The 25,926-nt window shown below is 41.0% G+C and overlaps 1 protein-coding gene and 2 long non-coding RNA genes across 3 annotated transcripts in view; 2 read left to right on the plus strand and 1 right to left on the minus strand.

Moving 5' to 3' along the window:
* LOC138975790 (LHFPL tetraspan subfamily member 2 protein-like) overlaps positions 1-25,926 on the plus strand; it is a 52,207-nt gene that overhangs the window by 14,646 nt on the left and 11,635 nt on the right. The window lies entirely within an intron of this gene.
* Positions 16,588-22,033, minus strand: LOC138975793 (uncharacterized). Its single transcript, XR_011458752.1, has 5 exons — positions 21,894-22,033; positions 21,430-21,598; positions 20,870-21,004; positions 20,396-20,554; positions 16,588-18,724 (listed from the first exon to the last, which is right to left on the minus strand). It is a non-coding gene; the product is annotated as an uncharacterized lncRNA (long non-coding RNA).
* On the plus strand, positions 22,196-24,651 carry LOC138975792 (uncharacterized). Its single transcript, XR_011458751.1, has 3 exons — positions 22,196-22,335; positions 22,897-22,989; positions 23,680-24,651. It is a non-coding gene; the product is annotated as an uncharacterized lncRNA (long non-coding RNA).

A 25,926-nucleotide genomic window follows, 5' to 3' on the forward strand; every position in this document is an offset into this window, starting at 1 on the left:
GCGATGAAGAGATTGAGGTGTATTTTGAAAAGGTGGAGGTAAATTGCGTGATGGTATTCTAACTCGCCAATTTTGTGTGCGAAGGAGTGTTTTTTGGCAGGGGAAGCAAAGATCTTTGGGGAAGTTCCCGAAGCCTGTGTGTATATTTTTAAGGTGTTTAGGGGGGTCCTCTCGTTCGTTTGTTCGCCTCACAATAAAAGGCTTTCATTGTCTGGAGTTTCACAGTCAATAGTGTACAGACAATATTGCCTTTTATGTGATTTTTTCGGTAAGATTGTTTTTGTGACTCTTGTGTGTATATTGTCCTGTGTGTCAATGGAGTGTCAAGTTTCGTTTCCAATTCTTCAGAACAAAAGATTGGCATTTTCTCGTGCGAGATTAAACTACTCGTGGGGGGACTGTTGGTTTTGTTTATTGGCTTCGGGATACTACTTTCCCTCGACCGACAAAGAATGACTGGTGTTTTAACAAACAATCAGGACGATTCAGAGTAAAACAACATCAGCTTGACTAAGTATAGATATACGAGTAAATACAACTTTTCTTACTCAGAAGACAAATGAACAAAAGCTGTTTCTGATCACTGGAAATCTTTTTCGACAGACACAAATTAGTTGTTTTGGCAAGTGCATTCATTTTGCTGACTGCAAACCCATGCCAATAAATAAATCGTGCTGTGAATCATGTTGTGTCGGTCGTATTTTGGTGTTTCTTGACGCAAACCCATGCCATATCTTTAGTGTACACAAAAATGTACAGTACGTTCACTGAATAAATCTTGCTGTGAACCATGTTGTGTTGGTGTTTCTTGACACAAAAATCAGTTTAGGGGTCAGCAGAAACGAACATGACTTGGATGTTAGAGAAGTCTGGACCATGGCCAGAGAAACACTCAGTGCGGTCATCCTTGATCACGCCATGGTCACTGAGTCCAGAAAAGGCGTCCTGCTGGCTTTTTGTGACCATCAGGTTAGACACTCACTGTAGAGCAAAAAAACGTTTATGTCTGGCGTACTTGCGTTTTTATTGCTCCTTGGCTTGTCTGGGGCTCTGATGCCAGACCAGGTAACGGTCTGTACTATTGCCAGCTAGGGGAAAATGGTTTGTGTCAGTCGATGGAAGTGGTACGGCGGGTACTAACAACTTGATCGATTGGTAGAGTTTTTATTCGATTTTTTTTCTTCGGTTGACCTCCTTATCATGACTGTTTCGGTAGCTGAGTCTCGGTCTGTTTGTCTGTATGTCTACCTGTATTCGACTTTACGATTGATATGTCCTTGTGTGTTTCGAGTAACTGCCTTGTGATACGTGTTTGTTTTTATGTTTTTAGAGATGACTGCCCGTCTAGTCCGTTTGCCCCCGTCCGTCTGTGCGTTTGTCTGTGTGTGTGTCATGCCTTACATCGGTCGTTTGTGAGTCTGATAACCTATATGTCTGTCTTTCCAACCGCATAACGCCCATGTAGTGTTTATTTGTGTCCGTCTGTCAGTCTGATCTACCTCTGAGAACGACCTCATTTACATACCTTCATGTGTGGGCGGGGATGTAGCTCAGTCAGGGCGGGGATGTAGCTCAGTCAGGGCGGGGATGTAGCTCAGTCAGGGCGGGGATGTAGCTCAGTCAGGACGGGGATGTAGCTCTGTCAGGGCGGGGATGTAGCTCTGTCAGGGCGGGGATGTACCTCAGTCAGGGCGGGGATGTAGCCACAGAGATATAGAATATTCTATATCTCTGTGGATGTAGCTCAGTCAGGGCGGGGATGTAGCTCAGTCAGGGCGGGGATGTAGCTCAGTCAGGGCGGGAATGTAGCTCAGTCAGAGCGGGGGATGTAGCTCAGTCAGGGCGGGGATGTAGCTCAGTCGGTAGCGCGCTGGATTTGTATCCAGTTGGCCGCTGTCAGCGTGAGTTCGTCCCCACGTTCGGCAAGAGATTTATTTCTCAGAGTCAACTTTGTGTGCAGACTCTCCTCGGTGTCCGAACACCCCCGTGTGTACACGCAAGCACAAGACCAAGTGCGCACGAAAAAGATCCTGTAATCCATGTCAGAGTTCGGTGGGTTATAGAAACACGAAAATACCCAGCATGCTTCCTCCGAAAACGGCGTATGGCTGCCTAAATGGCGGGGTAAAAAACGGTCATACACGTAAAATTCCACTCGTGCAAAAAACACGAGTGTACGTGGGAGTTTCAGCCCACGAACGCAGAAGAAGAAGATACCTCCATGTACGTTACAGACTGCGACATGACGTTAACTGTTTGAGCTCTGAGGAAAACCGAAATAAAACGGTTATTAAACATAATGTCCACGCTTTGCATTGAACGGGTCACAATATAACAGAACCTGAGAAAGAGGAGGAGAAATAGAAAAAGGAAAAGAACAAGAGCAAGAAGAAACTTTCCAGTAATGCTTTATGGCCTGAATTGGAGAATTATCAAATTAGAAAAATCCAGAATTAAACTTAAAAAACGACAAGAAAAACAAATTCAAAACCACAGGTTATCGCATGACATTATCAAATGAAAGGAAGCCACAACGCCTCAAAAATAAAGACAAAACAGGTGCAGCAAACAGAAAATTAGAAAACTTACAACTCAGATCATTACAGCACCGGAAATGATAAGAACAAAATGGCAGGGTCCCGGATGCGTTGAAAGCAAGGCTGAAACCATAGGAATGTAAAGTCGGAAGACAAAAAAGAAAACCAAAAGGAAATGAAACAGAGAATGTTGCTGGAAGGCCATAATTGTGTTTACGCTGAGTGGACATTGTCCGCTTTCCCTGTGGATATTGATCACTGGACTCGTTTTACTGCTCTTCTGTTTTTACTCGACCTCTATAAGTCTTCCCCGCTGTCTTTTGTGGGGTGGTGGTTTTTTTTCGATTTAAAAGGGCAAAGGCTTATTCTGCCATAAAATTCAAGGTAAATGCAATCGAAGTTTAATGGGTTTTTTTCTTCTTCTTTTTCTTTGTTTCTTTCTTAACTTCATTTCTTTGTAAGGGTAAGGTTACACAACAGTTTTCAAAACAACAATTCTGAAATCATTCAGAACTTTAAAGCCTTCTGAAGCAATCCTCCTACAACAGGGAGTATTGTGAAACATTATTTCTCTTGCTTCCCGTGCTGTACAAGTTCCAGGCCTAAATTTGCTTTTGTCGATTTCACAGGTAAAAAAAACGCCCTTGGCCTTCACAATTTCACTAGGCTTTCTGCTCTTTTCAGCTTTAGGAGAGTTTTGCTGACTGTTACTCCTTTGTCGGCTTTTCAGCACAGCAAGGGATTTTTGAGAACGCAGCTATTGATCACACAAGGATGCCCTCTTTTACTGGCACTCTATGTCTTCAGATCTGTGTCGTCTACGTCTAGTTGGGCTCATTCCAGGAGTTTACAGTTCTACTTCTCTGCACGAGCGCATCGTAATCTCAGGAGAAGAACTCCGGAGTGCGTCTGGATGGAGTTTTATTGTGGGTCTTCAACGCGGCCATTCGGTCCGCCTGGACAGTTCGGCCTTCGTAGATCTTAAACTCGGATCACCAGCACTTTGGTCTGCATGACCTGTTAGCGATGGGGTGGTTGTGCTAGGTGTTTTTGTCTTTGGTTTTTTACACGAATGATTTTCACACTTCAAGTTGGGCTGGATGTTTTATTTGTCTTTGGTTTTTGATACGATCGAGTTTTATACTTCCAGTAGTGCTGGATGTTTTTGTCTTTGGGTTTTGATACGAACGATCTTTACACTTCCAGTTATGCTGGATGTTTTTGCCTTTGTTTTTTGATACGAATGATTTTTATACTTCTATTTAACGTTGAGGTGGCCTTGGTAGTTGCTTTTGCCTTTTGTTTTGGTTTGGTCGATCGATGGTTATGCTTCCTCGAGAATCGAAAGGCCGAAGTGAGAGTTTGCTGGGTCTTAGACCAAACGCGGCAATACCCATCACCCATCACCAATACCCATCACCCCAAAACAGAGTATGGCAGCCTAACTGCCGGGGTTAAAATCCGCCCCTACATAAAAAAAATTCCTTTTGTGCAAAACGCAAGCATAAGTGAGAATTGTAGCTCATGAACCCAGGAGAAGATGATAACGAATCTGACGGCCCGAATTCAAAGTACGCGAGAGCAAACGTAGAAAAATCCCAAAGTACCCGAGTCCAAAGGTAGCCTTTTCCAAAAATTAAATTAATCTCTCTGATACAGAAATACATTTTATTCCACGCACTGTCATCCCAACGGGATGGGTTGGATTAGAGATATTTGTGAGGGCCTGAAAAGAAGCTGCCAGTCCCATACATAGTGGATTAAAGAGAGAGAAAAAATCAGCACAGGCTGTCATGTATAACTGTTATACGAGACACGCTGTTACCCGAAAGAGAGAGAGAGAGAGAGAGAGAGAGAGAGAGAGAGATAGAGAGAGAGAGAGAGAGAGAGAGAGATAGAGAGAGAGATAGAGAGAGACAGAGAGAGAGATAGAGAGAAAGTTGAAACGCAAATCAACTACGGATAAAGAGGCCTGACAAGGCTTTGACATAATCCACCAGGCACCAAAAAAAAAAAAGCGCAAAAGGATCTGACAGGCAAAGGCGCCGGTAAGGGTATTCGTTCGTACATATAATGTCGTTTCCAAATCAGACGTTTCCAGGCGCTTCTAGGAATTTCGCTAGGATTTATTTTCGTCGGCAAATTTGCCAAAACGGGTTACAGAAAAAAGTGTTGGCAACTTCACCATTTCCCCACATAGAAAAAAGTTCGGTAGATCTGCCAAAATGACTGCAAAGGTTTCGGCGATTTTAAAGAAGGGTTTGCGCCTTGCGAACCAAACTGCCGGTGCCAAACGATTCTCCCCGCGCTTCAAGGTAAAAATCCTCCAGACTTATCCGACAAACTGTAAGTCGAAAGTGGTAGGGGTATAGAAAAAGGTCCCCAAACAGGCTTCAAAGTGCTGCCTGGCAAAAGTTCTGGACAAAACAATCTGTCAGCCTTGGAAGAGGGTCCCAGACCAGGCTTTGAAAGGGCGGCAGGCAGAACTAGTGGACATGACACCCTGTCACCAGAGAGAAGCGAAAAAAGCAAAGTGATGTCACCGCCATTCTTCAAATTGTCCGCAATTCTGACACACGCCGTGTCCAGGGACTTAGAAGAGCAAATTGCTTCGTGTCTGTTGTTGGCCGTGCGTCTGAGGACGGTGGTAGTTCAGTGTCAGTCTGTCCCAGATTTAGGTGGGGCGGGGGGAGGTATGGGGAGGGGGAGAGAGAAAAGGCAAAAGAGATAGAGAGAGATCGAAGGAGAAAGGGAGAGAGAGAGTGAGTGAAGATGAAGAGAGAAGGAGGATAGAGAGAGAAAGAGAGACAGAGAGATAGATAGAGAGAGATAGAGAGAGAGAGAGAGAGAGAGAGAGAGAGAGAGAGAGAGAGAGAGAGAGAGAGAGAGAGAATATGCTTATGTGCACCTGAGTGCATAGTAAGATTTTGTTGAAGCGCAAATCAGCAACGAATTAAACTCTACAGTTAAGTGCATTTTGACTTGCGTGCACACGAATTCTTGAGTATTTTTCTATCCCCTGAGGTCATTCTTCTCCAAGATACGGCCTGTTTACTCAAAAATGCAGCTAGCTGGTACACAACATTTGCTTACGTAGGGTACACTGACCAACTTTCACTTTTACACAAAACATTTTAGTAAGTGTTTCAACGGAGCCCCAAGAGTATGTATTTTATGAGAAGGGAATTTTTTTTCTGTTTTGCAGAGAGAAAATTTTTCTGGCAAAGAAAAAGGAAGAAACTGCTTAAAATTGTACCTGCTGACCTATTCCCCTGTAGTTCATTTTGCAAAATAAAGTGCTTGCTGCTTGCTGTCACTCTTGGTAAAAATAGTTTGGTCACTGTTAATTCCTCCCTTATTTCTAAATAAAAAATAAAAAATATTCTGGCTAAGTGCAGGCAGCAATTGTTTAAATTCGCGTATCCACCATTCTTCCTATTGAAGTATACGACATTACAATGCAGTAGTAAGTTTGTCTCCTATTTTCAGTTCGCTCGAACATTGCTGACTGCTAACTGTCATTCTAACAAAAAAAGGGTTGGTAAAGGTCCTCACCAGACCCAAGAGTATACATTTTAAGAGAGGCGAAATAGTGTTCAAAATCCTTTCAAACACCCTCAAAAATGGTAAGTCAAAGGGGGTCAAGTCCCTGTAGGCTCTATCTTCCAAGAAGAGAGAACAACATTACCTTTTATCATTTGCTCTTACTTATACGGTTATTCCCCAGAAGGTTGTCTCGGGATGGTCTTCACGAATAAATGGGTGTTGTATTGCCAAGTGTCGGCCCCGACGGAGAGAACAAACCCTACTTTGAGAGTCAGTTTTGCTGTTTTAGCGAGATGAAAACTGGTGTAGTTTATATAGAGAAGATTGCATGCTATAAATCTGACTGGAGAATGGGATTACTTGCATTTATTTTCTCCTGCCAGACAATTTCTTTGACGTTTTATAGCAATCGTAGGAACTGTCTCGGGGACGTTTTCCTGGAGAACGACTGATAGCTTTAATGTTCATCGTTTTTCTATAGTTACGTATTTATAAGCACAATAAAATCCTACAAAACATTTTTACATTTCACTTTTTTGTTTTAATTATCGCCTATTCAAACATAATCTCAGGCTATAACTTGTTGCCAGGACGTTCAGAATCTTTTATGTGTTTGGTTATGGAGGGTTCTTTCTCCCAATGTCGCAGATTTCTGTCTGCATATGGTCTAGACGATGGCTCAGCTGGCCATAGATTGTGGTACATTTTTAGCTTGCTGCAAGTTGATCACCCTTTCCCTGTTTTTGTCTAGACTAGACACCTGACTATTTTTTTTTTAATTTTTTTAATTTTTTACTTTTGGGAAGACGCTTAAGCGTGCCCTTTTAATCGATAAACAATAACATTATATAACACACTAGACACCTGACTATTTTAATAGTCTTTCGTAAACTCAAAATATACAAGCGTGGTTGGCATATGAGCTCATAGGGATGATAAAACGGAGCGATTTATTTAAATGAAACCAAACAAATGTTTTGAGTTTACTGTTTAAATAAGCATGCAGCGTTCGGTGGGTAAGAAAAATAGTTGTTCTTTAAATTTTAGTCATAAGGACCGTCCTTTTCTTGTCTACTTGTCTCAAATTTTGTTGGATAAGCACACGATTCCTCCACTTTCTTCCATGTAACCTAACTGTTCAGAACAAAGCATCTCCTTTTCAAAAAGTCTTGTTGGTGCTTCAACACAAGTTGTTGGTTTTTTTTTAACGGCTTTTACCATTGTCGCCCAGAGGTACCAGACATAGATTTGTAAGGCGCTCTCTCTCTCTCTCTCTCTCTCTCTCTCTCTCTCTCTCTCTCTCTCTCTCTCTCTCTCTCTGTCTCTCTCCCTCTCTCTCTCTCCCTCCTCTCCCTCTCTCTCCCTCTCTCTCTCCCTCTCTCTCCCTCTCTCTCTCCCTATTCCTCCGTCTCTCTCTCTCTACCTCTCTCTCTCTCTGTCTCCCTCTCCCTCCCTCCCTCTCCCTCTCTCTCCCTCTCTCTCACTCCCTCTCTCTCACTCACTCCCTCTCTCTCTCTCCCTCTCCCCCTCTCTCTCTCCCTCTCCCTTCCTCTCCTTCTCTCTCTCTCCCTCTCTCTCCTTCTCTCTCTCTCCTTCTCTCTCTCTCCCTCTCCCTCCCTCTCTCTCCCTCTCTCTCTCTTTCTCTCTCCCCCTCTCTTTTTCTCTGTCTCTCCCCCTCCCTCTCTCTCCGTTCTCTCTCTCCCTCTCTCTCTCTCTCTCTCTCTCTCTCTCTCTCTCTCTCTATCGCTCTCTCTCTCTCTCTCAACCCCCCGGGTTACAGTGTCGATAGTGTTCAGTGTTTTGCAACCATCTAGAACAGGTCCCACTGTACGGTGCACTTGTCAAAGTGTCACCCACACTTCACTCTGCGCTCACAAAGCGGCTTTTTGCTCCAGTTCCGTTCCTCAAATTTGTGTTACTTTACCACCGCGGTGTTTTATTGTAGCCTTCCGCGCTCCCTGCCGCGACTGGTGGCGAAAATTGGACAGCGTGTTGGCGAACGGAAAATTGCTTTGCTCTGCCACCTCAGCAGGACGTCGCATGCGTTTCATCTTCTTTTTCCTGTCCGACGTTTACCTCCGACCGCGTGTCAAACGGTAAAGCAGTCACATGACAGCTCCAAGACTGATTTCGCATGCTGAGAGACGGCGCACGTGTGTGTAGGCAAGTAGTCACGTGACAGCTCTCTGCGCATGTTGAGAGACGCTCACGTGGGTCGTTCGTCGACCAATCAACAACGCGCCGATGGATAGCTGGTACAGTTTTCAAGTAAGCTTAGGGATTGCGTGAGACAGGCTAATTATTTACGCGCCCGATTTGCCTGTTCGCCTTTCGATACGGTCTCGCCATCTAAATTTGCTTATCTCCTGGCGCTGAGAGGCGCATCCTCGGGGGCGTTATCTGTTTATGAACCAGTAAACTTGATAAGGCCGTGTGTGCGCGGCCCTGAGTCGGCCAGGTGTAGGCAGTCGTAAGTTTAGATCTGACGGCACGAGTTGGGTTGTCAAACATCGCGATGGCTTATTGTGATGTTTCAGAGAAGTTTAGTTATGGTTTAGGCTGAAGTTTAGTCTCAGTGTCACAGAGATGATAAACCGGCTAATCAGTCAGTGCAGACTATGATTCGCTCCAGTGTCATTCAGTGCGTGAACCGTAGTAAACCTGGAGACACATTCCAATGTTTTACAAGCCATGCATTCTTGTGAGAGCGACAACAGCGGCATAGGCTTTTGACGCCAGTGATTGTACTGCTAGACTTCAAATACACAGTAAAGACCGGGTTAAATCCCCATCACGGTCAATGGAATGAAGCCATAGAAGGGGCAAGTTTTCGTCGTTGCTACTAAGGCTGATAATTTGTCATCAGCGGCAAGTACTGTCTCATGCACTGCACTTTGAAAGTCAACTTTTATAAGCACCGCCGGAACTGACCTCAGTGTTTCGTGGTAATATTCTGATAAGTCGAGCAGGGGTACTTGTTTTTTGTGTGTGACACCAATGTTTTTATAAGCACCGCCGGAACTGACCTCAGTGTTTCGTGGTAATATTCTGATAAGTCGAGCAGGGGTACTTGTTTTTTGTGTGTGACACCAATGTTTCCATTCAGTATGGTTTTGTTTGTTAAAACGTAACAAGTAATTTGCTGGTGCTGTATTTACCAAGCCTGAATCACATTTGTCTTGTGACCTTCTGTTTGTTGTTGGTACGTGGTGAGTCGATGCCCTTCTCGAGCAGCATACAAGGGATGAGCCTACTCAATTTCATAAAGTGAACAGGCTAGTGTGAAATGAATCGCCTAGCAGTAAGCTTTATGTCAAAAACCACAACGATATACATCGACAACGATCTACCAAACACCATACATAGCAGACATTTCTCGAACTCGGGGGAGATCACCCACAATTAGCAGGGCTCAGTTACCTGCCCTTGTATCTGGTTCGTGATGATGGTTATCAGAGTGAAGACTGGCTTCTGTCTGACCCGAAACAACTCCACCTATCGGCGGCAATCACGGTATACAGAGGAGTTATCTCCCGTTGACTGACTGCTTACATACACAGAGAGGGAACAAGGCCCATCACTCTCATGTCTTCAAAGAAAAACATGGCGGTGGTTGCGAAGAGTTATCTGATGCTGACAGGATCTGTTAGGTAGGCCACCGGCGGGACTCTCATTTGTAATGTTCGTGCGTGTGTTGGATATCGCATGGCTGAGGATGGAAGAGGGAGAAATTTCAGAATACCTCTGAGGGATTCTGCAACATTGCAATGAAATGCTTTGACTGATCTCCTTAATAAGAGAACGGGTCTCCCTGCATGATGAGTCTAGCGCTAAGAATTCCTCTATTTAGAGCTGACTCAATATAAGTACAACCTTAATTCTGTCAAAACCAGGAACATCTACCAGATTATTATTTCGATTATTCACGAGGGCTTGGTCAGGAGATAGACCTTCCGGTCAAGTTTTGGTACAACTTAAAGTCAATTGTGCAGTCAATTATAACAGGACATCTGCGGTTCTTTGCGGACAGATCATATGATTGCCTACTGCAAAGAGCATCTGGTGCAAAAAAGGATGGATCGACTACGTGTCTCCGGAGCTATGGCCCGACCAATCGATTGCACAAACGGATATACCTTGGCAGAGTGGGGGTAGATGGGCTGGGGGGGGGGGGTGGGGAGGAGCTGATGACCTTTGCACTAAAAGCAAGAAGCCCGTATGACATTCATGTGTTCATACGTCTTCGAACAAGAACCATTTTCAATCCCTTTTTCTTTTGGTAAAGGGACAACAGTATGAGGAGCAAGGAAGTGGCGGTGTTGCTAAGTATTATTCACACCATCCGTATGAATATATATCAGACTCGTTCAAAGAGCTGCACTTTTCAGCAACCGATTATCTTTGTAGTCTTGCACTTTAAATTGCCACAAAAAAGAACGCAGCTCGCACTAGAGGACCTACGGATAAGACAACATCGACAAAAGACGTACTTTGTCTGTTCTTGTGACTGACAAGCACAGCAACGAACAAAGAAGATAGCGACAAATGGAGGTAACTAGGTCCCACAAAAACCACCTGACCTCAACACAAAGAATCACTGAATGCCTCCCGCTGACAGAAATTATCTGTGTGTTGTTTAGATTTCCATCTGCTATTGCCGCCATGTCAGGTCTCGTTCACTCTCGTTTCTTAGCATCAAACACAACCTTTTGTTTCAGCGATAACAATGATAACTGTGAAAAACGACTTTGTATTCACTAGAGTGCTGCAGACACCGTTTTGTCTGGGATGCGTGAGATGGCACGACGATGAAAGATGACGTAAGGGAGACCTGTGCTGAGAGATGACCTCATAAAACCTGTTGACTAATGACGCAGTAAGGGAATCTCTGGTTGTTTGGTGGAAGCATTACTTGCGTGTCAGCACCTCATCGAAGAAATAAGCTGCGTGTTTAGTGCAGGTAACTCCTTGAGCGTTTTACTACAATTTTACTTCCCTTTGTTTATCAGATTTCACTACAGTGTTATTGTCTGGGTGTTAACCGTTAGGTGGGAATGCGAGAATAAGTGTGAGAAACATCCCTGCAAGTTATGTCTCTGTTTCAAATAGGGGAGAGCGAGGAAGAATATATACTCGTGGAGTCTTGAACATTAACTTTGAAAGCTTTTGTGTGGTGTGTCTGACTGTTTGACGGACTGCCGGTGTACCCTCTGTTCGTGTCTGCGTGTCTGTTTGTATGTATACTCTCCCTCTTTCTCCGGCCTTGATAAAGGATCCCCCCCCCCCTCCCTGTTTCTCATTCTCTATGTGCGTCTGTCTGCGTGTCTTGTATGTCTGTCTCTGCCTTTCTCTTTTTTCTCTTTCTCTGTCTCGCTCTCTCTCACTCACTCTTTCTGTCTCTGTCTGTCTCTGCCTCTCTCTCTCTCTCTCTCTCTCTCTCTCTCTCTCTCTCTCTCTCTCTCTCTCTCTCTCTCTCTTTCTTGTTCACTCTCGTTTCTTAGCATCAAACGAGATGCATTGCCAGATGCAAAAAAGTATACCAATGCTTATTCTGTTACCCTCGTAAAATAAAGAATTGTCATTGTCATTCTCTCTCTCTCTCTCTCTCTCTCTCTCTCTCTCTCTCTCTCTCTCTCTCTCTCTCTCTCTCTCTCTCTCTCTCTCTCTCTCTCTCTCTCGCAAAATGGTCTATACGGGACGGAAAGTAGGCTCAAAGACTCTACTGTCCTTAGGAAAACTAGGAACATTTCCTCGCAGTGTCAGTTGGTTTGAAAGTACCTTTAACCTCCGAGTGTCTCTGCTATTTCTGCAAGTTCCCCCCGTTCGTTCCACTAAAACATCACCCCCTGCGCTACAAAGACTCTACTGTCCTTAGGAAAACTAGGAACATTTCCTCGCAGTGTCAGTCGGTTTGAAAGTACCTTTAACCTCCGAGTGTCTCTGCTATTTCTGCAAGTTCCCCCCGTTCGTTCCACTAAAACATCACCCCCTGCGCTACAAAGACTCTACTGTCCTTGGGAAAACTAGGAACATTTCCTCGCAGTGTCAGTCGGTTTGAAAGTACCTTTAACCTCCGAGTGTCTCTGCTATTTCTGCAAGTTCCCCCCGTTCGTTCCACTAAAACATCACCCCCTGCGCTACAAAGACTCTACTGTCCTTAGGAAAACTAGGAACATTTCCTCGCAGTGTCAGTCGGTTTGAAAGTACCTTTAACCTCCGAGTGTCTCTGCTATTTCTGCAAGTTCCCCCCGTTCGTTCCACTAAAACATCACCCGCTGCGCTACCAGGGAAGAGCAAGGGGTCGTAATCCGTGATTCGATCTCAGCACGGCTGTGTGCGAGAGCTGTGAGAGAGTAGGAAGGTTACGCATTGTTGCAAACCGCTACTCTAGTTTTTACACCTTTCTCTTTGTATCCCTCTCTTCTCTGTTTGTTTAAAGAAGTTGTGTGGGGAAGATTACTCAATGGCGGCATACCTACTACCAATATACCAAAAGTGTAAAAGAAGGAAGATGGAACCTAGAAAGGGATGTGTGGTAACTCAATTTGTTTTAAATTTCACAATTTAAGAAGATTTCATTATACATATAATATAGACCTTTTTTTTTAAATATAAAAAAATGTATTAGGGAAAAACTCCACGTTTTAGACTGATGCTAACCTATATGCTGGGTCGTCACGGACACCAACTTTAATCGTTGTTTGTTAATTTGAGAATACGGTCCGTTCTCTTGCATATTAGCCAATACGCACATACGAAAGTTAAGTCCTCACGAATAAGTTCCTTGAGCATGATCATGGAGTCATGAAATCAATTTCACCAGCACAGTAAAGTGTCCAGGGTCTCTCTGTACTAGTCCTGTGTTTTCCATTTACTCACGAAAGCAGTTTTACGAAAAAGACTATTTCTACAAAGTTTGGGGTTCCAGTTGTCAACAAGTTGACGCCAAGGGCAGCATTTTACTTTAAAAAAATTGCAGAAACTTGTATTTTCATTTAGGCAATCGTCCCTTGCAACTTACCTGTATGTGTGCGCCGATCTTCTGTTTGGTTGCTCAGAAGTTGAATCACCAAAGCTGCAAAACATAACAAAATTTATCCGGCGCCATTTGTTATGTAAAACATTTAGTGCGCTCAATTTTTCTTGCGTCATGCTTTCTTAAAGGCATACTAACGCACTCCCGTGTTTACAAAGTGTAGTTTGCCCACAATCGATGTCAAACGCACCATAAGACCATATAATGACGATACGTCACCATGCGCGGACCATAATACATGCATTACAGCTTGTTCTAGCCTCTGAAAAAGTGAGGATGTCAACAAAGCCGCGGTGTTCTCTCCCTTGCATCAACGTTACATGTGTTGCCAAATCTATAAATAGGACGATCCAGATCAAAATGAAAATTCAAATATCTCAACATTTAAGGGGTCCTAGACCACAATATTTTGCAGGGAACTTAATTTAGTCTGTCTCCAGCTGTTGGTAAAGCAATTAGCGTGTATAGTCATCGAGTACATATGGCTTTAATCTTGATTGTATTTATGTAACCCCACAACCGATTTGCCCCTTTAAGCATCTATACCGGCAGTGTTTAATCTGTACTTTCTTTTTCTGGCTTCGTTTTTACATTTAGTCAAGTTTTGACTAAATGTTTTAACATAGAGGGGGAATCGAGACGACGGTCGTGGTGTATGTGTGTGTCTGTCTGTCTGTCTGTCTGTCTGTCTGTCTGTCTGTGCGTGTGTGTGTGTAGAGCGATTCAGACCAAACTACTGGACCGATCTTTATGAAATTTGACATGAGAGTTCCTGGGAATGATATCCCCGGACGGTTTTTTCTTTTTTTCGATAAATACCTTTGATGACGTCATATCCGGCTTTTTGTAAAAGTTGAGGCGGCACTGTCACACCCTCATTTTTCAATCAAATTGATTGAAATTTTGGCCAAGCAATCTTCGACAAAGGCCGGACTTCGGTATTGCATTTCAGATTGGTAGCTTAAAAATTAATTGATGACTTTGGTCATTAAAAATCTGAAAATTGTAAAAAAATTATTTTTTCATAAAACGATCCAAAACTACGTTCATCTTATTCTTCATCATTTTCGGATTCCAAAAACATATAAATATGTTATATTTGGATTAAAAACAAGCTCTGAAAATTAAAAATATAAAAATTATGATCAAAATTAAATTTTCGAAATCAATTTTAAAAACACTTTCATCTTATTTCTTGTCGGTTCCTGATTCCAAAAACATTAGATATGATATGTTTGGATTAAAAACACGCTCAGAAAGTTCAAAACGAAGAGAGGTACAGTAAAGCGTGCTTTGAAGCACAGCGCTGCAACCGCTACCGCGCCAAACAGGCTCGTCACTTTCACTGCCTTTTGCACTAGCGGCGGACTACGTTCAGTTTCATTCCGTGAGTTCCACAGCTTGACTAAATGTAGTAATTTCGCCTTTCGCGACTTGTTTGTTCTCATTCTTTTTCTCGCCTGCTCTGTGCCGAGGTGGTTTTTGTTTTAAACTGCGTGCACACCTGGGAGAAAATGCTTTATTTTTATTTCCCCTTCGCTACTAAAGGTGTGCTTGCTTTTCTTTCAATTTAGCCCCGTGAGTTTATTTTCACTTATCTGACAAAAGCCAGCTTCCGTTCAGCCTCGTTTTCAGGTTTTTGCCCCCACGTGATCGACTTTTTAAGCGCTCCTTCCAAGTTGGGTTTCTCTTTAAAGTGTTCTGTGATTGCGACGGGTAGTGGGTGGTTTCTCTTTCACCCTCCCCCCTTTCTCTCTCTCTCTCTTTCTCTCTCTCTCTCTCTCTCTCTCTCTTTCTTTCTCTCTCTCCCACTCTCTCTCTCTCTTTTTCTCTCTCTCTCTCTCGCAGTCTCCATCTCTCTTTCTCCAATTCTCTCTCTCTACCTCTTTTTCTCCCTCTCCCTCTCTCTATCTCTCCTCTCTCTCCCTTTCTCTCTCTCTCTTTCTCTCTCTCTCTCCATCTCTCTTTCTCAAATTCTCTCTCTCTACCTCTTTTCTCCCCCCTCTCTCTCTCTCTCTCTCCTACTCTCTCTCTCTCTCTCCACCAACTTCCCCCCCCCCATACTCTCACTCCCTCTCTCTCATTTTAACACCTCCCGCCCCCAAGTGTCATCCCTCCCCCCAGACTGAAAGTAAACACCGGATAAGAATCTCATTCAAATCGTACCTGATTCTTTTTCCATGCACATAAACTACGCTACTCGCTCCACAGGTAGCAGAAATCTCCATGCACCTGCATGAGAATGAGTCGCCGCTAGTTTAGGAAGGGGAAATGGGGGAGGAGGGTTTGTATGTTGGGGGATGGGGGCGTCATTGGCGCGTGAGGTGGTAGGAGCATGTTGCGACGGAGAGAGATGATGGCGAAAGAATTGTAATCCTGAATCAGAGTGCTTTTGCTATTTCGCTTTAGCTCCCAAAGCATTAATCTAATTTTATTATATGGTTTGGTTTGTTGGCTAGGTGTTCCTTTGTGCGTTTGTTTGTTCACTTGAAATCAGTTTGTTTGCTCGTATGTGTGTTTGTTTGATTGTTTGTTTCTTTGTTTCTTTCTTTCTTCCTTAAAATATCTACAGTTCGTGGTGTGCCTAATAATTCTAAACAGTATTCTGTTAAAATTCCACTAAGATTAAAGTCCGAATTATAATTGCTTCTTCCAGCAGAAGGAAAGAAAAGAAAAGCGCCAGACAAAAAGGACCAAGGCAGCAAAGAAAAAAAGAAAAGAAGAAAGAAAGAAAGAAACAGAAAAACAAAAGCAGGAAGCAAAGTGGCGAACATGGCGAGACAGAAAAAGATGGAGAAAAAAAGGAAGAAAAAAAATTAATGGAAAAAAGTTCTTTAAAAATAGAAGAAGTTAAAAAAAAAGAAAACTCTTTACTTGACAGTTCTGGCTCAAGGCAGGTCAGTTTTGAATCCAGTAACGTATCACTCCATGATTGTCTTGCCTCCAACACAAACCTCCACACACTGACGCGAAATCAATATTTTAATTTGAAAGCAAGCTTCAACAAGTTAAATGACCGCCAGGGATTTCACTAAATTGTCCTGACAACACACAAGAAGCTCAGCCACGTGTCTCCACAAAACACACACAATGGCGCGAAACAGCTTTTACCTCATCCCTCTGGCTCCTGGCAATTCATTAGCCTGTTTTAAATGACAACGACAACGTCGCCGTCGCTCTGATCGAACTCATCGGCAGTTTGACTGTGGTACGACCCAGATAGCATGCTAACGTTAAATTAACGTTAAATTAACGTTCGCGGTAAACGTTACATTAACGTAAAAAGTTAACGTTACATTAACGTTACTTTGCTCATCTGGTTAACGTTAATGTAACGTTAACTTTTTACGTTAGTTTAACGTTAGTTTTACCAAAAACTAACCATAAAATAACGTAAAATTAACGTTAATTTTACGTTAACCTCTAACGTAAAAATAACTAAAAACAAACCAAAACAAAACCATAATATAACCGTTAGATTAACGTTTATTTAACGTTTTTTTAACGTTTGCATGCAAACATAAAATTAACCAAAACAAAACCATAATCAAACGTTTTCATGCAAACGTTAAATTAACGTTCACATGCCAACGTTAAATTAACGTTCACATGCAAACGTTAAATTTACGTTCTCCTGAAAACATTAAAATAACATTTGCAAATACAAATTTGAATTAATGCACAGAAAATTCAAGATCACAAATTTTATTTAAAATTTAAATTGTTGGGGTCTTTAACAATTCAATATGTGAATACTAATTTGATAACAGTAACACTTTTAAAATGTTGAACAATGCAAACTAAATTCCTTCAATTGCTAAAACATGAAAATGTGAACTAAAAAAATATTACAACACATTTTTCAGTCTCAGTAAAATACCACAGCATAGTATTATCAATCGGGCAGGCAAAAATTATATGTAGACTTAATCTCATTGAAGCAATGCTACATTGACTAATAATAGTCTGAACTTGATAAAAAAAAAAATCATCAGAAGGCGATAACAGGATCAGCAATTAAGAATTTCAATCACAATGCTGGTATGGGTTCATCAAGGTAAATACCATAGGGCTGTGCAAACTCATTATCGACAGCGATCATTGTTAATGACAAAATCAGAGATGAAAACAATACAAATTATTTGCACAATCACTAGGGACATCCAGATTCAACCTTCGTCAGACGAACATTCGTCGGTGGTGGGGATTTCCTTTCTATTTTTAACTTTGTGCCTCAATGCGCATGCGCTCGGGTTTTCGCGCCCACCACGGCTTGCCGAAGACCGGGATCTGCGTGGTGAAAAAGGCGTGTTTGACGAACCTTAATCAGCAATCTTCGCGAGTACTTTTAGTCCTTTTCATAATGTTAAAAATATGTTTTATGTGCGCAGTGTTAAAGTTTGATATCTTTACGACGCTTCTGTGGACTGTGCATCTGTAAACTGTTCATTTTGGAGGCCTAGTGCATGAACACGGATACCCACACAAAACTCAGAACTTGAGTCAACGGGCGACATATCCTGCCAATTATCTCCCTTGATCTCTCTTGCACAAGACACTTGTTTCCACTAGGCCTATTTTGTTTTAGAGTTGGGAGATTTTACAGGAATGAATCTAAAAATCGAAAAAAATTGTCAGTGTTGCGTGTGTACCCAGCATATTCAGATGTCTGGAATATTCCGATAAAAAAGACTCGTCATATATAACGCTACTCGTCACGTCATCACTGTTTCGAAAAACAGACGAACGCGCACGAAGAATTTCGCGTAGATCTGGACCGAAATTGGAAAGTGGTGACCGTGACGGGATGTGACGTCACCACTTCAACAAACTCGCGAAGATCGGAACTCACGAACTTTTGACGAAGGCAAACCTGGATGTCTCTAGTAATACAAGCAAGTCAGTAGCACAAAATATGAGAAACGAAGGGATGTAAGCGCTATTAATGCATACACGTGCGACATGCATGTAAAGTCTTTTGTTCATTCAAAAGCGTGTTATTCTCACAGGTGCCAAGAAAATTGCTTCCACATAATCTCACTTACTCTTGTTGCACATGTCAAATAGCAGAGCAATTACGTCCCTTTGTTTCTCAGATATTAAAATAGCGCTCTGCTTCATTTCATTAAAATTCTTGCTATCACAAAAGATATTAACATATTTTGTGGAGTAGCTAGATGAAAAACAATCATCGATGAATAAAAATTAACAAGCAGCAAGACTGCAAGTTTTCTGCTCCACTTTGCCAAACGTGTGTGCACAGTGAATATTTGTTTATGAACTGTTGGTGTTAGTCCTGAATGATGGCACCCATGTAAATGAGGCTTGATGCCGGGCTGCTTTGCAAACACAGCATTCAGAAGCTGTGGGTCAGCAAAGGTGTTGAATCTTGTTAGTGAGATGGCGCGCAATGATGTCCTGTAGCACTGGCAGCTGCCTGCACTCGCTCTTTGACGCTGGTCAAACTTCTGGTCGTAGGTGAAGTCCACCTCACAGAATATGATGATGGTAATGGTGAGGGAGTAGTTCAACTTCTGCTTGAACTATGTGGCCAGGCCCAGCTCCCTGACTTTGAAGTGGTCATAATCTTATGCAGGATACCAACCTGGGATAGAGAAGGAAAAATGGTTCTTAGTCAATGGCTGGGATTACAAACTAAATCACACACGGTCCTTAGTCAATGGCTGGGATTACAAACTAAATCACACACACACACACTAACACCAACACACACTAACAGACACATACACTGACACAAATATACACTTACAAACACACATCTTTCTTTCTTTCTTTATTTGGTGTTTAACGTCGTTTTCAACCACGGAGGTTATATCGCGACGGGGAAAGGGGGGGAGATGGGATAGAGCCACTTGTCAATTGTTTCTTGTTCACAAAAGCACTAATCAAAAAATTGCTTCAGGGGCTTGCAACGTAGTACAACAAACACACATTCACACACATTAGCAGTAACAAACACATACAATACATGTACTAAGAAACACACCAATGTATACACACACAGACACACACACACACACAGGCACACACACACACAGGCACACAAGCGCACACACACACACACACACAGGCGCAAGTCCACATATGCAAAATCAAAAGTCTCAGCCCAATTTGTAACAACAGAGAAAGAAACAGAGAGAAAGAGAGAGAGAGAGATTGTGTGTGTTGCAAGCATTACACAACTGATATTGAAATTAAGCACCACAGAAAACAAGAAGAGCAAACGCTCGATCGAGTCACTTTCGCAGTTCTGAATATTATATGAGGCATCAGATGGACAGGAAGAAATTGCTATTCACAACACAATGCATTCCTGAAGAATGAGATTGCATGGATCGAGCAACAAAATATTTACCTTGGCATTAAAAATACTCTCATTAATCTCACATAAACAAACCCCATTAATAACTTAATTCACATAAACTAGCATCATTAATTTTTTTTCGAAGCAATCATATTAACAGTAGACACACTAACATTTGTTACTCTTAGAGCTGTGTCACTTTTATAGTTTACGAGAAAAGCCCAACGTTAAGTTGTGTGTTGACGAACAGGAAAGGCTAGTTATCTCCCCTGTGTTTCCGATAACGTTTGTAAAAAGCTACAGATGTAAATAATTTGATGTAAAGAATAATCCTATAAAGTTTGAATCAAATCCGATGAATAGTTTCAGAGATATGATATTTCAATTTTTTTCCTTCAAGACATACCTGTGACCTTGAAAAAGGTCAAAGGTCACCAAAGCAGACGTCAAAGTGTAGAGGTCACTGGGAGTCACGTTCACATAAAATTTGAGCCCGGTCACTTTTATAGTTTCCGAGAAAAGCCCAACGTTAAGTTGTGTGTTGCCGAACAGAAAAGGCTAGTTATCTCCCTTGTTTTTCTGATAACGTTCGTAAAAGGCTACAGATGTAAAAACTTTGATCTAAAGAATAATCCTACAAAGTTTCAATCACATCCGATGAACTTTGTCAAAGATATAAAATGTCTAATTTTTCCTTTGACGCTGACCTGTGACCTTGAAAAAGGTCAAAGGTCAACGAAACCATCGTTAAAGTGTAGAGGTCATTGGAGGTCACGACTAAACACAAAATATGAGCCCGATCGCTTTGATAGTTTCCGAGAAAAGTCCAACGTTAAGGTGGTGTCTACGGACGGACGGACGGCCGGACAGACTAACACTGACCGATTACATAGAGTCACTTTTTCTCAAGTGACTCAAAAAAGACGACACTGATTTAAACAATTCACTTACTGGTCAACAGTGTGAACTTTCAGCACAGACAACGGAAACTTCGATGTTTTTTCCCTCTTCCGATTGAATAATTTTGGTACAATCATCTGTCATCAATGAACTCATCAGTCTTCCCACCAGTCCAGACACCTCCCCACCAATTGCAGACTTGCTTGTTATCTGAGCGAATAAAAATCAATATAAATACATGTGCACAGGAATGAGAACAAGGATTCTCAGTTATCACAAAAACAAACAAGCACAGAATGACAACATGTTTTCCTAAATGTTATTAAAAACAGAAAAGTTCATCATACCAGTCCATCACTGAAACAGAAACGGTTGATATTGAATTTATGAGTGTGTGTGTGTGTGCGTGTGCGTGTGTGTGTGTGTGTGTGTGTGTGTGTGTGTGTGTGTGTGTGGGGGGGGGGGTCTGTTACAAGCAATAAACAACTGACAACAATAATTATACATGTACCAAATTGTACTCACTGTTTTCAAAGCTGATAATTGTAAACCTTGATGGGTTGTCCCCTTCCAACTGCATGCTTTGGTACAGCCATCCTTCAGACTGTGGCCCCCTCCCATTGCCACCCCCATCTCCGATTGTAGACAGGATTTTTTCATCTGAAAGAAATAATGTCCAATTAATACGAATTTGCACAAAGGACTGGAAACAGAATTGTAAGTAATTCTGATTTAACCAACAAATGTACAAAAGCACAATGATAGATTATTTTCCCTAATATGTTCCAACTGACAGTTGAGTAATTACAGGTCACCAGAAAGGTCCACCACTGAAACAGGAACAGTTCAAATTGGAGTTTGTGTGTGTGTGTGTGTGTGTATATGTGGAAAGGGGTGGGGTGGGGTGGGGGATGCGTGTGTACATGTGTGTGTGTGTGTATATGTGGAAAGGGGTGGGGTGGGGTGGGGGATGCGTGTGTACATGTGACTGTATGTTTTGCAAGCATTACACAACTGATTATAATAATTATACAACAAATTGTTCTGTCAGTTACATTGAAAACTCATTTAAAAAAAACACTTACTGTTTTCCAATGCAAACCTTCAGCTTGTTGAAGAATGGAAACTGGTTTTGCTTTTTACCATCCAAATGCGATGAACGGCCATGCCATCAATCGGCTCACTTTTTTTTTGACCAGTTAAGGCACCTCCCCACCAAATGCAGACAGTTTTTTTTGTGGTATAACTATAAATCTGAAAGAATAAAAGCTATTTATTATGCACAACAGAATCATAAAAGGAATAGATTCTTAGTTCAAATCACCATTTCAGGCAACAACAACAATAAAGAAAAACAGCAAACACCTAAACACACACACACACGGTGACACACACACAGTGACACACACACACACACACAAACACACACACACATAAGAAACAAACACACTTTTTAGTCTTATATTCCAAGAAAAATACATAATAAAAAAGAAAAAGTCTCAATAATTAGCAAATCTATATCTTCCAAGTTCACTGAGGCAATACTCACTCAAAGTTTGTAAAACTCTTGAAACCAGTCCAGTAATTATGTCTTGCGCCTTCGGTCTTAGTATTGGACTGTCCAGTCTGGTTCGTTTCTGTTGGTGTATCACATAGTGCTCTTGCAACTGCCAGTTTTCAATCTTCCCAACGCATTTGTTGACAACGTGCCGTTACGTCCAAGTTCGATAACTAGGAACGAAAATTCTGAGTGACCTCCCTTGATCGCCAAGGGACAGTACTCTCAGTCTCAACCTTTCACAGTGGAATCGAAATTAAAAAAAGTTTCTGTAACAGTTTTTAAAACGCTAGCAACTTCAAAGCCAGTGTGACTGCTGACACATGTATAAGATAACATGCTACACTTCAGCATATATCAGGACTAATAGTAATACAGATCTTGTGACGCTGAGGCGAATGGCAAATGGAACTTTCAGCAGGAAGAAATTCAGGTAATGTTGAACTGTGCTGTTGTAAATTCATAGTTCACGATCCGTTGGCATTGTGATTGTTGACTTATTTTTCATACGAGTCACAAATATCAAAGCAATATCATGCATAACGATTGGAAAGGTGGATTTCTCTCTCTTTCTTTCCTGCCTTCTGTCTCTTTCTCAGTTTCAGTCTCTCTCTCTGTCTTTGTCTGTCTGTTACTCTCTCTCTCTCAATCTGAGACTTTCTCTCTCTCTCAATCTGATACTTTCCACACATGTGCACGCAGGGCACTTACTGTTCAATCTTACAGCTTCAGGTCAAATGCATAACTGTACAGTAAATAAGAGATCTCAGGAGAGGCATGGGGAGTTATTTTCGAAAATGATCTATTCAAAGACACTTAAAAATAAAAGTTAAATTTTTAAAACAAGGTTTGATTGACAACTGCTCTCTCCCCTCCCCCCACTCTATTCCCACTCTCTATCTCTCTGTCTTCATTAACAAGTAAAGATTTGAGTGTGTTTAGACTATTGTAATTAATGCAATTCACACATCAATGCTTTCAATTTTCATTGCAGGGTGGGAGGAATTACCATGAGGATGGAACAGAAAGCATTCACAGGGATGTAAACTACAAGGTACAACCCCGACATTCTGGCTGTTGAGGCCAAGTAAGTGTGTGTCACTGTGTGTGTGTGTGTGTGTGTGTGTGTGTGTTTGCAGGTAAAATCCTTGTTTAACGCTAAGATGAATCAGAATGTTCCAGCAGTCATATTATTATATTTATAACAGAAAATCATATTTGAGAGAAGGCAGTGTTATTGTCAGGCCTCAGCCTAGGGTCATTGATACATGCTGATATTATATGACGCATTGTTCTAATCCTTGGCTGGTCGGCCATCACATCATTTCGGCATGTTGGAGGTCTTCCGACAGAACAATTTGTTGTAGCTGGGACATCTTTACCTATGCATATTTTTAGTCAAGGTCCAACTGACATTCTATTGTCTTAGTCTGGGGAAAATTTTGTTGGAAGGTGTTCTGTGTGAGTGTGTGTGGGTGGGGTGGGGGTGTAGGTGGACGGGTTGGTAGGGCTGTTATCCGTGCCAGGCAGCATTGACATAGAGCATTTCATTCAAACACACAATGATGCTATCAAAGTTAGCAAATTCACAGAAGTAAATTCAACAATATTGGCATAATGCAAAGACAATTTAAACCTTATTTACCTTCAGTTCTATGTTCAGCAAAGAACAGCAAAGAACACCAACAAAGAAGACATAATTATAGTGTTTACACTGAAGTTCTGAAATAACACTGAATTCTTTGTTTTAAGATTGTTGCATTCTTTGTCTTTGCAGGTGTCATAGCATGTGGAGCAGATCTTCAAAGTCGCCTATTGCAGACATGTCATCGTCTGCACTGGTTGTATCAACAACTTTTTCCATGGCTACTGCTGCAGATTTTACAAATATATCGTCTGCTGCAAATTCAACAACTTCTTTGTCTGCTGGTGCTGCAAACTTAACAACTTCTGTGTCTGCTCCTGTTTAAAATTCAACAATTCTTGTTGTCTGGAGCTGCTGCAAAGTGAATGACTTCTTTGTTTGCTGCTGCAGATTTAACAAGTATATCGTCTGCTGCAAATTCAAGAACTTTTTTTGTCTGCCGCTGCTCCTGCTGCAAACTTAACAACTTCTGTGTCTGCTCCTGCTTAAAACTCAACAATTCTTGTTGTCTGGAGCTGCTGCAAAGTGAATGACTTCTTTGTGTGCTGCTGCAGATTTAACAAATATATCGTCTGCTGTAAATTCAACAACTTCTTTGTCTGCTGCAGATACTACACATTCAACAACTTCTGTGTCTGCTCCTGCTTCAAATTCAACAATTCTTTTTATCTGCTGCTGCAAAGTGAGCGACTTCTTCCTCTGCTGGTGGTGTTGCAAATAACCTCATATTTCCTTGTCTCTTCTGGCATCATTTCAGATGTATAATATATATCTGCAAAGACTTTTTTAAACCCAAAAGATGGAATAGAATTGGTAAATTTCTAGGTACAGAACCTAAAAGTGTGATATATCCAAACTCACTTCTAGAAACTTTAGAACTGATTCAACTTTTGACATTTTCATCATGGTTGTGTATTTTTTATTTTTTATATTGTGGAAATATCAGGGAATGATGAATAAATGTTTAGAACATATTCTCAAAACATGTTTCTAATGGTTTTATTTATTTGTCTTTTGTTTTGTTTTATGTTAGCATGTACACTGTTTGGCTCAAAATATGAGACCTGGCCAGTACCATCCTTCCAATGAGACAGAGATCAAAAATCAACAGCCTGCATGCTCTCCGGATTAAGTAATACAACAAGATAAAATAGCGTTAGCTGCAAAGTTAACCATTCTCACCAAAAACCTTTTTCAAACTTTGATTTGTTGGTGTTTGCTTGTCTTTTTTTAACACGGTTTTAGCTACATATATAACAAACACTACAACAACAGCAGACAGAAAAGATTATGGGAAATGCATCTTCAAATAAGAAAAAAAAATTACAAAGCAAAAAAAAAATTTAAATACAATTATTTTCCTTATGATTTGTTTGATTATGTTTTTGGGGGTTCTTTTTAATGTTAGCACTCAACGTGAAAAATACATTCAAACAGCAGTTGTATTATACTTTTATTTTGGTCAAATTGACATTAGCGGTAAACGTTAAATTAACGTTAATTTAACGTTATATTATGGTTTTATTTTGGTTAAATTAACGTTTAATGTTAACGTTAATTTAACGTTTATCTTGATGAGTAAACTAACCTAAATCTAACGTTAATTTAAGGTTCGCCATAAAACGTGAAAGAAACGTAGCCATAAAGCATAAAACTAACGTTAATTTAACGTTACATTATGTTTTTTTTTAATTTTTTTTTTTTTTAACAAATACATTTTTTTGAAAGGTTTGTTTTTGATATATATGTCAATTAAAAAAAAATTATATTTAAAAAAAAAAAAAATTTTTGACATTTAAAAAAAAAAAGTTTCTTGTTCAAGTTGTTGCCACCACAACAATAACTTTTTTTTTTTTTTTTTTTTTTTTGATTTTGCTTTGATTTTGAACGGTTATGTGTCAACGTTTATTTAACGTTTTTTTTAACGTTTCAGTGCAAACCGTTTTTTAATTGTTTTCGGGCAAACGTTAAATTAACGTTTGAAATTGGTTTGATTTTGAACGGTTATGTGTCAACGTTTATTTAACGTTTTTTTAACGTTTCAGTGCAAACCGTTTTTTAATTGTTTTCGACCAAACGTTAAATTAACGTTTAAATATGGTTTGATATTGAACGGTTATGTGCTAACGTTTATTTAACGTTATTTTAACGTTTCAATGCAAACCGTTTTATATTGGTTTTCAGGCAAACGTTAAATTAACGTTAAAAAATGGTTTGATATTGAACGGTTATGTGTCAACGTTTATTTAACGTTATTTTAACGTTTCAATGCAAACCGTTTTATATTGGTTTTCAGGCAAACGTTAAATTAACGTTTAAAAAAGGTTTGCCATGAAAACGGTTTGCTTGTTAACGTTAATTTAACGTTAATTTAACGTT

Source organism: Littorina saxatilis, linkage group LG9, assembly GCF_037325665.1.
Source record: "Littorina saxatilis isolate snail1 linkage group LG9, US_GU_Lsax_2.0, whole genome shotgun sequence".
Classification (NCBI taxonomy): Eukaryota; Metazoa; Mollusca; class Gastropoda; order Littorinimorpha; family Littorinidae; genus Littorina; species Littorina saxatilis.